The sequence below is a fragment of the Motacilla alba genome, chromosome 3 (genome assembly GCF_015832195.1).
Source record: "Motacilla alba alba isolate MOTALB_02 chromosome 3, Motacilla_alba_V1.0_pri, whole genome shotgun sequence".
In the NCBI taxonomy this organism is placed as follows: domain Eukaryota; kingdom Metazoa; phylum Chordata; class Aves; order Passeriformes; family Motacillidae; genus Motacilla; species Motacilla alba.
In genome coordinates this window covers 35,693,268-35,706,538 of record NC_052018.1, presented here as the reverse complement: position 1 = coordinate 35,706,538, position 13,271 = coordinate 35,693,268, and positions in this window count along the sequence as shown.

Below are 13,271 nucleotides of genomic sequence, written 5' to 3'. Positions count from 1 at the left end.
TGCTCAGAAACAGGTGTCTACAGAACCACTCTAAAACAGGTTCTTCAGCACTAGAATGATTCAAAGCCCATTTTAAGGGCTCTTGCAGCTCTCTCTGAAGCATCTTGTGCTGGCTACAATGAGATGCTGTAAGAGAGACTCACCAGATTCACCACAGTCCTTTTTAGTACTTTTCTCAAAACTGCCTCTTTCTGAGCTCTGCATGACACCCTGTTACCTTCCTAAGGAGATAATTCCCTCTGAAAAGATCATCTGTTGTGCTGTAACCAGTAATCCACTACACTGCAATTACTTCTCATAAGCAAATTAACAAAACAGCATCCTCATTTATTTGGATTAACTTCTGCAGTTAACAGTTGACAGATGATACCAAAAATACTAGTGTAAATAATGTGTAATTTTATGTTTGAGCTTCTCAGAAATATTCTCAGGCTAATGTTGCTCATGGGTGGTCCCTGGCCATTAGTAGGACCCTGAGGTATAAACAAATGCTATTTCTGCAAGGAAAAGCAGAGCTGCCCTTTTAAAAAATGCTGTCCTAATAAATCTACTGAAATTCAGAACTTGGCAGAATCATACTCCTCAGCAAGAAGGAGACAATTGGTCATTAGTTTGCTGTTGTGCTCTGGTCCTTTCTCATCCACATGCCAGTAGAGCAGCCTCAGTCAGACACCCTGGAGCTGTGATGTGCTGCTTGGTGCTGTCAGTGATCTCTTCTTGCTCCAAGCAGAGCAACTGCAGTGTCAGCTCAGCAGCAAAGGCCAGTCTGGGAGCACGGCCCAGAGGACAGAGCACCAACCCACTCATATCCAGGAGACAAACTGTTAATGGCCGTGGCATGCTACGGGCACAGCATGTTCTGGCTCTGCTGTGCTGGGGCAAAGTCTGTTTGTGACTTGTTTATTTGCACAGTGCTCAAAATAATCATGTATTATCTTGTGCATGTGCCTTACTCTGGGTGCGCTCTTGCCCCAGTGGCACTGGTAAGTGTTCAGCAAATGTCCCCCTTACTCCATCACTCCTCCTTGGTTATTTTGCAGGCATTTTTAGCAGGATGCTGTCTTGTAATACCTCCCCATCCTCGGTAGCTTGTTCTTGCACAGGCAGCTCATTTACTGCTCATAGCTTGTATGGAACCTGCTTTGGTTAATGCTTCAGCGACGTCTTAGCATGATGTGACTGTGTTCGAGGGGTCCCAGGCCGAGGGAAGAGATGAGAATCTTGACTCCATTCTTCAGAAAGCTGATTTATTGTATTATGATATATATTACATTAAAAATGCTATATTAAAACTATACTAAAAGAATAGAGAGAAAGGATTCATCAGAAGTCTGGACAAGAATAGAATGGAATGATAATAAAATCTTGTGACTCTCAGAGAGTCCGATGCAGCTGGATCTTTGATTGGTTATTAAGTAGAAACACCTCACATGGACCAATCAAAGGTGCACCTGTTGCTTTCCACAGCAGCAGATAGTTATTGTTTACATTTCTTTCCTGAGGCTCCTCAGCTTCTCAGGAGAAAAAAATCCTAGCAAAGGATTTTCATAAAAATGTCATGGTGAGAGCATGATATATCCCAACCAGTGCTCCACCAAGGCTGGCGTTTGTCACAGGCTTTTGACTTGATGAGAGCCTGTCTGGTTGGCATTGTGCTCTACAGCATACAAGCTTCTACTCCCCTGGATCTCACCTTCTGAGATGTGGTTTCTGCCAGGTGTCTGTCACACCCTGCCTCAGCCCAGCTTCCCTGGGGCAATGGTGCTGCAGTGCCTTTTTGCCAGGCACTGTGCACTGCCTGAGGACCCCTCTTCCTCCACAGGGCAGAGGGCTCAGATCACCCAAAGATGCTGTGTGAAGATGCTGCATGTTGACTGAAGAAGTTGTGTTCACTGCTGCTGGCTGTTTTAGAGGATTTCCTAGAAGAGATGGGAAGTTGGTGAACCATTATATAAATTTTCCTGGCATATATATTTGGAAGAAGATGTTAAAAAATGTAATTGTGGTTAAGGGGCTTTGAAATTCTATAAATTGTACCTCTAGTTTTGATTTTCAGTAGTATTTCACTATTGGCACAGGAGTTGTTGTGGGCTCCTGTCTGGACTGGATAAAAGACCTCAGTGTTGATTAAACTGTGATCAAACACAAAACACAGACTATTCTTGACAGAGAACTAAGTACTTCTTATTTAGACATCACTTAAAATTAATTATGGGATCATTTTTTATTCACAATAAAGTGAACAGAAAAGGATGTCTCCTACAAACCCTTTGCTTATGACTATCCTGTCAATATTTAAACTCCAAGTTTGTTAAGAATTCATTCAAATTTCTTATTAGTTATTTAGTGATTTTGTATGTATGGGGAGAGGCCAGTACAGCAGTCAGTATATCTGAACACACAGATTTTCTCCGCTAAAACAGGAGTGCACTGAAGTATGCAATTTAGTCCCTTATTTTACAGTGACTGGATGATTTCCCCAGCTTTTATTTTTCTGTAATTTAGTGTTATTCTGACAAACCCCAAAGAAATGCACATAAATCGTTTTCATATTTCTACATGAGAAATACCTGAAACACTTTCTTAAGACCTTGGAAGTCTGTATCTTCTCAGCTTAATAACAAACATTTGTGGAGACATCAAGCAAATAGCAGTGTTCTGTTATGATTGGAAATATGAACACAAAGGAATTGCACAGAAAAGAAAAAATGTGGCTGAAGTGGTGAAAAGCAAAATCGGTTTCACATTCAGCACTCAATGCAGCTCATGTTTAAAGCTGTCTGTAGGCAATAGCTACTGTTGATAAAATCCTTACGAGTAAAGTCATTGTGTTACTCTTTTCCCAAAGAATTTCCCCAAACTTTGACTTATTTTTGCATTCATATCCCACAGGAACTCTTTAATTATATCTATCCTGCTTCCTGGAGGTGTGCCTGTGATGACTGCAAATTTCATGACTGTGTGTTTTTGTGCTGCTGCTGTAACACTAGCTTAGGTTGCTGTCAGCTGGGGATGTTGTGTGGTTCTTAGCCTGACTGTAATGGGGATGGACCATTGATTTGGGATGCTGTTTGAAAACACTGCCGTTGCTGATATCAAAGGATTAACTGGTGATATATAGAGGAAGGGATAATACGATCCTGTAATAGGGATGTATATCATTATGTGTTTAAAAGATGAAATGAAGGTGACACTCAATGTCTATAATTCTGTTTCAGTCTGACACTTCATACAGTTGCCTGTGTTGAATTAATTTAAAGTTGTTTCGAGTGCTTTCATGGCAAGAGTTTTAGTTGCACCCAAAGCCTGCTGAAATTGATAGGAAAACTTGCTTAGTTTGGGGGGTTGTGGATCACATGCTTGGAACAAGTCATGCAGAAACCATTTCTGTTCAGACATCGTGTGTTCTATTCCTGCCTTTTCTGTAATAAATGCTTATGTAACATTTCACATTACCTAAAACACAACAAAGGCGGCATTGCCCAGTTAGAGGGTCACTAAATTTCAGGGGTTTATCACCAAAAATTGAAGATATATTAGGATCTAACAATGCAGAAAAGTTTATGGGTCAAGGAGCTACACAGAGTTTTTGAGAACATGTATGTTCTAATATTTTAGAACAGCAGCTGCAAGTAATCAAGCAATTAAATCCTTCCCATGCTTCCAGCTGGGGTTGGTCAAATAAGTATTCCCAACACCATCAGATAATGCAAGTTACTTGCCTGCTGTGATTCTGCTGTTCTTTATGATAGCACTGCCCCCCCTTAGCTGAGCTGACTCTTCTCTATAAACTTTCTGACATGGCAGATCCCAGCTTAGCTACGTCACTGGTAGGAATGGGGTTTTTTATGGATCATGTGTTTCTCAAGCACACATGGAACATTTGCTTTGCACTGCGTGTGTTGCTGGTGGTTGCCTGATTATCTGCATGGGCTACCAGGTGCATCCCAGCTGCTGAGGGTTGTTGCTCAGTCAAAATCCCTGACAAGTTGACAGTTTTTCTTCCTTCTCATGGGCCTCCTGTGATCAGTCTGTTTTACTCATGGCTGTGGCTGGGGAATGCAGAGAGTGTGGACGCAGGGCAGTGCAGCTCTGATGTTTTGCTTCTACACACACAGAAAGAGTGAATGGGCAATGAGTCAGCCCTATTCAGTAAGGAGGTCATGGTCCTGGAGGAACAAAAACATCTGAAGATGGTTCCCTCTGGAATCCCAGATTGCTCAGAAACAACTTTATGTGCCACTGTCTATGCCATTTGTATCTCTTATATGCCATTACTAGGTCCTATTGTCTGCCTGTGTGTGTGTGCACTCATGAGTATTTGACACAAGACACAGGTAGGCGACACAGCCTAGGCATCCTTGTCACAAGAGATGCTGTGGGATCACAGAGGGAGAGCCAGGTTTATTTTCTGTTTAACACCAGCACAGGCTCAAATCAAATGAGATGGGCAGAACATTTCTGCATGTAATTCTGGAGGTATTTCACACCCTGTCACTACCAAGCAGTGTTTCCTTTGCTAGTCTTCATTCCTTTTGGCTCATCTCATTTAGCCTGTGATTATTTAGAGGAAGCAGGGGGAGAATTCCCAGTGAGAGGATTAATATAGATGGAAATGAACTTGTCTGTGCAATCAGGCTAGCCTGTTTTAAGAGAATTCAAGCACATATGTTGCATGGAAATTCCAGTTACCCGACTCTTCATGCTCCTTGCATCTTCTACATAATTTAGTTGCTACTTCCCTGTAATTTAGTTGCTTCTTCCCCAACACTCCATCTATCTGCAGTGGAAATCAGTAATGACAGAATATTATTGATCTGTCTGGCAGTATAGTGAACAGTAGTTAAAACTGACTGTACAGTGTCCATTACATTTTAATTTCCTACATTATTAGTTCTGTTTATCCCAATCTCCTGAAATCTTATGCCAGTCTGCCCCTTCTAGAGCCTACAACCTCCTCTCATTTCATTTTAATTCACACACTTCTGGGGGATAAAAATAGCAGGGGTTCTGTCTACCCAGAGAAGGACTGTAAGAAAAGCAAGGTTTGGCACCCCTTCCACTAAAGTGTTGCCCTGTACATCTTTTTCATCAAAAGATGAACTGCATGAGCAGTTCTTCTCAGGCAAAGGTGAGCTGTGGACAGGAACCCAGGTGCTGTTTAAAACCATAGATGTCTTTCTCTGAAATCCAAATGGAGAACCGACTCAGGCTGCTATCGTCCTGCAGCACATTTCCATAATGGATCTAGATGCACAGCAGCACAACCTGACATTTCATTATTTTTAATAGTGCTATTGTTGGAAGGAGCTGCTGATGTGAGTGCACATTCCAGCAGCAGACAGAGGTATTAGTGTGGAATCACAGCAGCAAGTGCTGAAAGATGTGTGGCTGGGAGAAAAGGCCACTGACAGCATACAGTACACAGAGTAAGATTCAATTACACAATATTTATAAGCCCTTACTTTCTGTTTCAGTGGTGTGTAGCTGCAAAGAAGGGAGAACAAGCCTCCTGTATGAGCAGTAGCATGTATTGACCAAGAAGAGAAATGACTGGCCCTGTGTGTTTGGTCGTGTGCTGCACCCTGGAGATGCTCCTGCTGTGCAGACTGCTGCTGTCAGCTGTTGCAAGTGAAGGGAACGTGTCATTCATTTTATGGAGTAGCAGTGTTTTTCTGGATTCATATGATCTGGTTTTTCCTTCCCAGCCTAAACTTTGCTGCCCTGCCCCAGCTGGAAGGAGGAACAGCTCTGCCCCTCTCCCTGCAGTGCTGCAGGGAGCCATGGGGTTCCAGCTCAGTCCTGGCTGAGTGAACAACTCTGGGGACACTGCTGGGCACAACAGAGAACATGCTGGACGTGGCAGGTACCAGCACAGGCACCTGACACAAGTCACAGATGATGCCCCAAGGGATGGCTGGGTTTTGCAGGTGGAGTTGAGATGAGAGATACCTGTGAAGTTGTTGAAATTCACAGGTAAGTGAAAGGGGAACTTTTTGGGAGCACAGCCTTGTAAGCCCTACAGCACCTCAGCCAGATCATCAGGAAGTGTATATAAAGCTGAGCTTGCCGACATCAACTCCATCAGAAATACTAGATTTGGGAATGGATGTTGCAATGCGGGGACTGATGGGGAGGAGGAAATTCTGGCAGGGCTGTCCATCTGGGAGGAGATGGAAGGCTTCCCCAGTCCTGCAAAACAGAACTCATGCAGACATCCCCCGGAGAGGGAGAGATGCACCTGGCAGAGAGCTGGGAAGCCCCTAGCACTAGGAGCTTGTGATGACCTTATGATCAGAATATCTATGTCCCAATATCAGACATCACAGGTCAGGGAGGAAATACTGAGACTTAGGAAGAATTGTATCCAAATACAAAAGAGGGAATTTGCAGATCCCAGAAGCAGCACTGTAGAGCTACCCCTCACTGCAAAGCCTTCATCTCCTCTTTTCTCTGGGGGCCCAAGGGTGCATACCCCAGCTGCACATTGTTTAGCCATGCTGGTGTGAAGGAAAGGCAGATGACAGCCAACATGGCTCACCTGGGTTCTCTGGGACACACAGGGCAGTGGGAAGCATCAGAAACCATGAAAGAATATGTCCTCTCTTCCAAAAAATATGTATCCCTACCTCAAAGCTTCATCATTATTTGGTGAACAACAAAAATATTTTTACCAACAAAGTGGACTAAGCAGATCAAATTTTGCTATAGGTACATTTTCAGTAGTGACTGACTGTAACAGGGAAAAATCAGCCAGAAAAATCCTGACACCTCATCTCTGAAATACATTTTAAATGCTTGCAATATATTTTCAATACTTTTACATGTTTTGCATTTTCCTTTACTGTGCTCTTTGGATGCAGCCAGGTAATCCCTCAGCAAACTCATAACTTGACCTTCTGCTAACACCACGTACTGATTCCAATATTGAGTTTTATAGAAACATGAAAAGCAATCTATTAAATTTGGATAAATATTTAGGAGGACTTTTTAAAACCCAACTCTTGCTAGTGCCTTTCTCATATTTAGTTGCCACCTGAGACAGACAAGTAGAAATGTCAAAACCTCTGGAATGGATTACATTCCAGAAAGCACAGTGCGCTGCAAGGAAATTAGGAATATTTAATGACAATAAATTCCTCTGAGAAAGGACAAGAGGGGTTGTATGAACAACCCAATCTATTTGTCACAGGTAAGCAAGTCATGAATAACAAATAGACTCTAATTTAGGAAGGTAAATAGGGAGATGCCTGATTTGAGGCACCCAGGTCTAAATATTTTAGGCATCATTATATGAAAAAAGCAGGCAATTTTGTACAGTTGTCTGGGCTCATAATGGGCCCTGGCTAAATCTAGTTTCCAATAGCAAGGCTTCAGGGGAGGTTTAATGATGCTGCAAATAGCAGTGCACAAAGCACTGTAACCATTTACTTTCTTTTAAGTTACAGCAGCATTTTAACAACAGCCCCAGTCGCTTGGCCCCTGCACACACTTCTGCTCTTTGTTCAGATTTTTGTTACAGATGCACCAATTTAAGTCCTCTGACTGCTCAGCTCAGACTTCCCATGTCCTGGGTGTTTGTGTGGAGCAAAATGACCCTCACCATGTCCTCTGGGTGAGATCTCCTGCATGGAGAGCAACAAGACTGCCATGCTGGGGTGCTGCCTCTTGGTGTCAAAGCCCAGGGGAATGGATGGCAGCATCTGGGGTACAAACCCACGAACTATTTCTAAAACAAAATATGTCTTTCCTCATCTTCTCTGCTGCTGACAAAAGTTTTGTAAACCCAAGTTTATCTTCTCTCCCTGCTCAACCAGATAGGAACAAGAGGGATTCCAGCTTTAGCCTTCTTTCAAGAAAAATGGTGAACAAATTACTCCTTGCGTCATGGGTAAAGGTGTTTGCCACTGTGGTGTGGTGCATCTTAAAGGCAAAGCTTGAGATGGAGTAAGTCCTTGGGTGAGAGCAAAGCAGGACATTTCAGGAACTGTAGCACAACAGAGGAAGAAGTGAGTGAGATTCTGCTGCTGTCTTTGGCCACTCTGACACTAATGCAGATGTGCTCAATTTTCAGATCCACCCACAGATGTTTCACATTGCTTGCGTAAAGATGAGCTGTTGTCAGAGAAAACCAACTCTCAAGAACAAATATCAGAGGGAGAACGGTGATATTTTCTAAAGGAAAATACCTAAAGGAGGTCTGTACATACACATCCATCATAGTCATCAAAAAAGTAGAAATAATCCCCTCACACAATGACTTCTTCTTAGATGCTTGGAGGTCAGGCTTCATTTTCTTACCTGAATGTGTTTTTTATTGTTCCCAGAATTTGTTCCTTTCATACATTGTGTAAACAAGCACAGCTGATGAATAAATAAGTTGGAGGGTTAACATGGATACTTTTCTCCAGCATTGCTGCTGAAGTTCTGAATCTCTTTCACTTGTATGTGTGAGTGAACATGGTTGTAAACTATTTTCACCACATACATTTCAGCTCTGTTGTTGTGGCCCAAAACATCTCACAAGAAAACAGGAAAGTGAAAAACCTACTCAGCCAAATCAGCTTTTCCTTCTCCTTGCTTTTAATGTGATGATTTGGTTAATGACTGGCAGAAGGTGAATCAGAAGAAACTAAATTGCAGAACAGTTTGGTAATCACAAGATACATGCAGAACAGTAATTAATTTAAAATTTTATTTAGTATGGATCAAAATGTTGGGATCATAGTAGAGATCTTACACTAAAAGGGAAAAGAAGGAGTTTACAAAGAGGTCATCATATCCATGGCAACATAGGAGGGAACTTCTCAACAAAGAGAGGAGCTGCTTGTCTAGCTGTTATTCCTTCATGAACAATAGGTACAGCAATTCTGGGGGCCTGCTGAGAGATGGGTGAAGATGTTATTTTGGGAGGACCTTGGTCCCTCTGATATGCTGAGTCAGTCCTCAGGAGGCAGAAAGGAAGGAGAACGTCACAAATTGTGAGCGGCACCCAAGCCTGCCTTGCCTGACTCTCCCCTGCACGTTGGGTGACATTCTCAGCAAATGGTAGCCCCCTGAAATGCTGCTGACTCAGCTGCCTCCACAAGAACACACTGGTGTCCAGGGATGACAAGTCTGGGGGTTTGGTCAGGCAAAATTCGCTTCAGTACCTGAATTTGGTAGTAGAAGGGCAGCTGTCGCACAATGATCTATTGGACACTTTCTAGGATCACTTATGCAGCACTGCTTAGGAAATCAAAAACATACCACAATACTCTCCCAGCGCCTAGTGCTGGAATACGTAACCATCGTGTGGATGTGGATAATGAGTGGGGCTTGTCTCTGTGACAGTCAGTATGGATAAGAGAAAGCTGCTTTGCATTGGCATTGTCACAGCTGTATCTCTGGAGTGTGATAAATAACTCGCAGAGCTCAGAAGTACAGAATCAGCCTTCAAGGCTATTCCTTCTGCCTGAAAGGGATGCACACAGCTAAGCAGTCAAATTTTGTTTGCCTTTAGGGTTCTGTGCACACAGAACCTGTACTTAATCACGTTTTGTCTCATCTACAAGGAAAAGGGAAGGACCTGGATGAAACCTAAGTGGAATCTCAGGAATTGGTTCAGATCTTCAATTGAGCAGAGGCATCCCTTCTGAGTCTGTGGGAATTATTTCACTGCTACTTGCAAAGAAAAGAAACTGGGAGAGCTGAGCAAAATATTTTCAGTCTGATGAAAGGAGAGCTTTTGCCATAATTCTAAAAATTTTTTTTTCCTAATAAATATATAGAAAAATCTCAATCAGGGAGTTCTTTAAATGCAAACTCAGAAGACACTGATTACGAAGATGGGTGAAAGGATGAATAGCTATTTTTTCTACTGGCCTGCCCTTCCTCAATCTTTCTCTGCTGCTTCTCCTTGAATGCCACCTTGCTCAGCTCAGAAATATTTATACACTGGGAGAGTTGCTCTGCAATCTCTCTTCCTGTCCTTCTGCCCAAAACTCAGGGAAGGCATAGCACATGTAGTTTTACTCCATGGAGACCAGTTTCTACTCTCCACCTGCAGCTGACAACACCTGTGCAGCCACTACCTCTGTGCACCAGAAATGGGGTTGCCCATCACCATGCTTACACAAAAAATTTGATCTTTAGTTCATAGGTGAACCTGCACAGCCTCTGCGCACAAGCACACTTGTGAGCAAGCCTGGGACACTGCCAAATGATCTGGCATAGCAGTGCTCAGAAATGGTTACAGCCTCTTGTTAGTGCTTGTAGAAAGTAAAAGAAATGCCTGGACAGCATGTGTGAGTGGACAAAAAGGAGCAGAATGACTGTGCCATGGGAATTTTTTTTATCCATTTGGAAGGTCACTTGGAGAGAGCTATTTCCCCAAAAAGTGTATGTGAAGACTTCCAGGAGCGTGCAGAGAACTGTGATGAGGAAGAGAGCTCCTTGGTGAAGAGACTGGACTACAGCTGCTGTAGCTGGACCATAGCTGGTGGCAAATGCCCACAGGCCAGAAAAAGGTCTCAGTTCACAGGCAAAATTCATGTGCAAATCTAGAGAAGAGACCTTGGGAGGATTGGTGTGGAAGTCATCAAGGGACACAGCAGTGCAAGAAGTTCTGGGGACTGAGCCCCAAATACTGTGGTGAGCCATGGAGTACGGAGGCAGAGGATCAGAAATATATTTTTTGCCTCCCTCAAAAGAGAGAATCAGATGCTGGCATTTCCAGCTAGTTTAAGGCAATGCTATTTTTTCTGCTGGCATTTGTTATTGTCAATAACTTTGGCACAAACTTGACCTCATCATAATTTAGAAAGTAGGGAAAACTCTGAAAACTCAGAAAATATTTTTTCAGGGCAGGAAACTCCTTTGGTTAATGCTAAAAAGATTCTCTAATACAACACAGCTCTAGAGGAGGCACATTTAATTCCTCACAAAGCTGGGTTTAAATTTCTACTTACACTGAATATGTATTAAATTAACATTAAGAAAACATTTTAAAACCAAGCTAATACACTCTGTCAAGTTTTATCTCACTCCTGTGAATGTATATTGAGATTTTATGATAAATGGAAGTCTACTTATACCAGAAATACCAGTAAAGCTTTAACTAGAGCAATGCAAATGATGCCACTCTAATTAAAATTGGTAAATGGCTATATTCACTTTTTAATGAAAATATTCTTCCATGCATTTTCAATCTTTAGCACCATTTCATTTTGTCTATGCTAGTCAAGGAAATAATTACCTCAACTGGAGTCTAAATCTCCATGTCTATACTGGTGATCAAAGACAGCTTCTATTAGCACTTAGATGAGCTATTCTGCTAGAAACGAACGGGTAGTGATCTGCACTAACTGCAAAGTTGCTTTCACTTTGGGAATTAGATGGGATAAATGTTAGGTAGTTATGAACATTGGCCAGCTGGCCAGAGCTGTTTGTGTTGTGCAGGGAATTGGCTACAACAGCGAGACCTCTTCAATGCATGCAATTCAGCAAAGTGACAAGGTCCATTTAGAAGTGTGATTAAGCAGTGGACATTTTCTTGTCTTTGCAGCCTGGAAATGACAGGTCACCTCAGGTCCAACTGAGGAACAAATCAGAGGCCAGCTGAAGGAAAATGGGGGAAAATATCAAATAAAAGAACTACAGTCAACCTGAGGTGAAGTCTTTCTCATTGCTTCCCTGTCTGCTGCCACTGCTGGGCTTGTGCTAGCCACCCTGATGCTTTTTCCTGTCAGTAGTGGGAAGGTGGGGACTTGCCATGGGATACAAGTTACCATTGTCACTTGGTGGTTTCTGTGATATTTCTGGGTAAGGCCAACAGAATAGAAAAAATGTGTCAGTCTTTATAGTCCTTTCTCTTCCTACGTTTAATAAACTCGTGATTTTTTTAGAATTCCCATTCCAGCAAAGTGCCATCCTTTCTCCACTGCTAACAGTGATAGAGTGCAAAGGTGGAGCATCCCTTGCCACCTGGGACATCAGCAGCTGGTGCTTCTAGGCACTCCAAGAGAAACCCAGTCCCTCTGCATTACTGTTTGTTAAAGGGGGTGAAAGATTACAGCATTTTAAAGTAATCAGCAAAAAGGGCCTTAAGTTTTTAACAGAGAACTACAGAAGATGGCATGTGCTTCTTGCACAAGCACATCACAGCAGCACCTCCATGCCAATGGCTGAGAGCCTTTGGTGTGGCTGTTCTGTCTTCATTAGACTGGATCAAAGTGATGACTGATTTCCAGACTCACAGGCATTGCAATCCTCCATCATCCCAGTCCTGCATACTGCCGGCATGGTACCTGCTGTCATCTGTGGGAAGATTACCCTGTGTGGGGCTGGGTGGCTCAACAGCAGCAAGGCTCAGGCAGCCCCAGCTCCTGGACATCACTCCTGGACATCCTTCTCCAATGGCACATGGCCCAGATGACCTCCTGAAACTCCATTTCCAGTAATCATTCCCTTGAATTTTCCTGGAGCTATGATCAATGGGAGACAAAATTTTGTGAGTTGTGCTCCAGCCTGTCAGGGTAAAACAAAGTCCATTCAGGAAAAGTGAAGTCAGACTTTCAAAGGCTTTATACAAAAAGGACAAGGTTTGGCATGCCCTGTGGCCAAGAAGCTCTTAATCTCTGCAACAAAATGTTTTGCTTGCTTGCCTTGAAAAGTCTTGAGGAAAGATGTTTTGTCGTTCCTTCTATCAAACAAGGCCTCCCAGCAAATCAGCACCCAGAAAACGGGAGGTTTTCCCTTCAAAACCTCGTAAGAAAATCTCCAAATTCCAGACTTGGGCCCAGGTTTCACTGTACTTTCCACTGCTCCCTTTTTGACAGCACTCAGACATCCTAATGATATCCATGGACCAGGCATTCATGTTCCTCATGGTCTTGCTCAAAGAATTTCTCCTGATCTCTGTCTGTTTCTCCGCAAATGGTGCTTGCACAGGATCCAACTTTGCTGCATCAAATCCCTTTCTCATAACACTCAGGACAAGAGAAAACCAGAGTGAAATAAACTGGCAGTCCAAAGAACCTTAAGTAATCGAGGTTTTTTTTTTTCTTTCTCATAATATAATTTATTCCCCAAGAATCATCATTTTCCACTTCCTCTACCCCTGCATTTAGTAAAGACAAACGTACACATTTTAGTTGCACTCTGCTGCCTTCCTGTGCACACTTTGTTGCCATAGGAAAACTGGTGCTCTCTCTGAATATTTTGCTGAGTCTGAGGTGGTTTTTTTCCTCTGACTTATTATCTATTCTTTTAAACAGTATATTAAACAACTT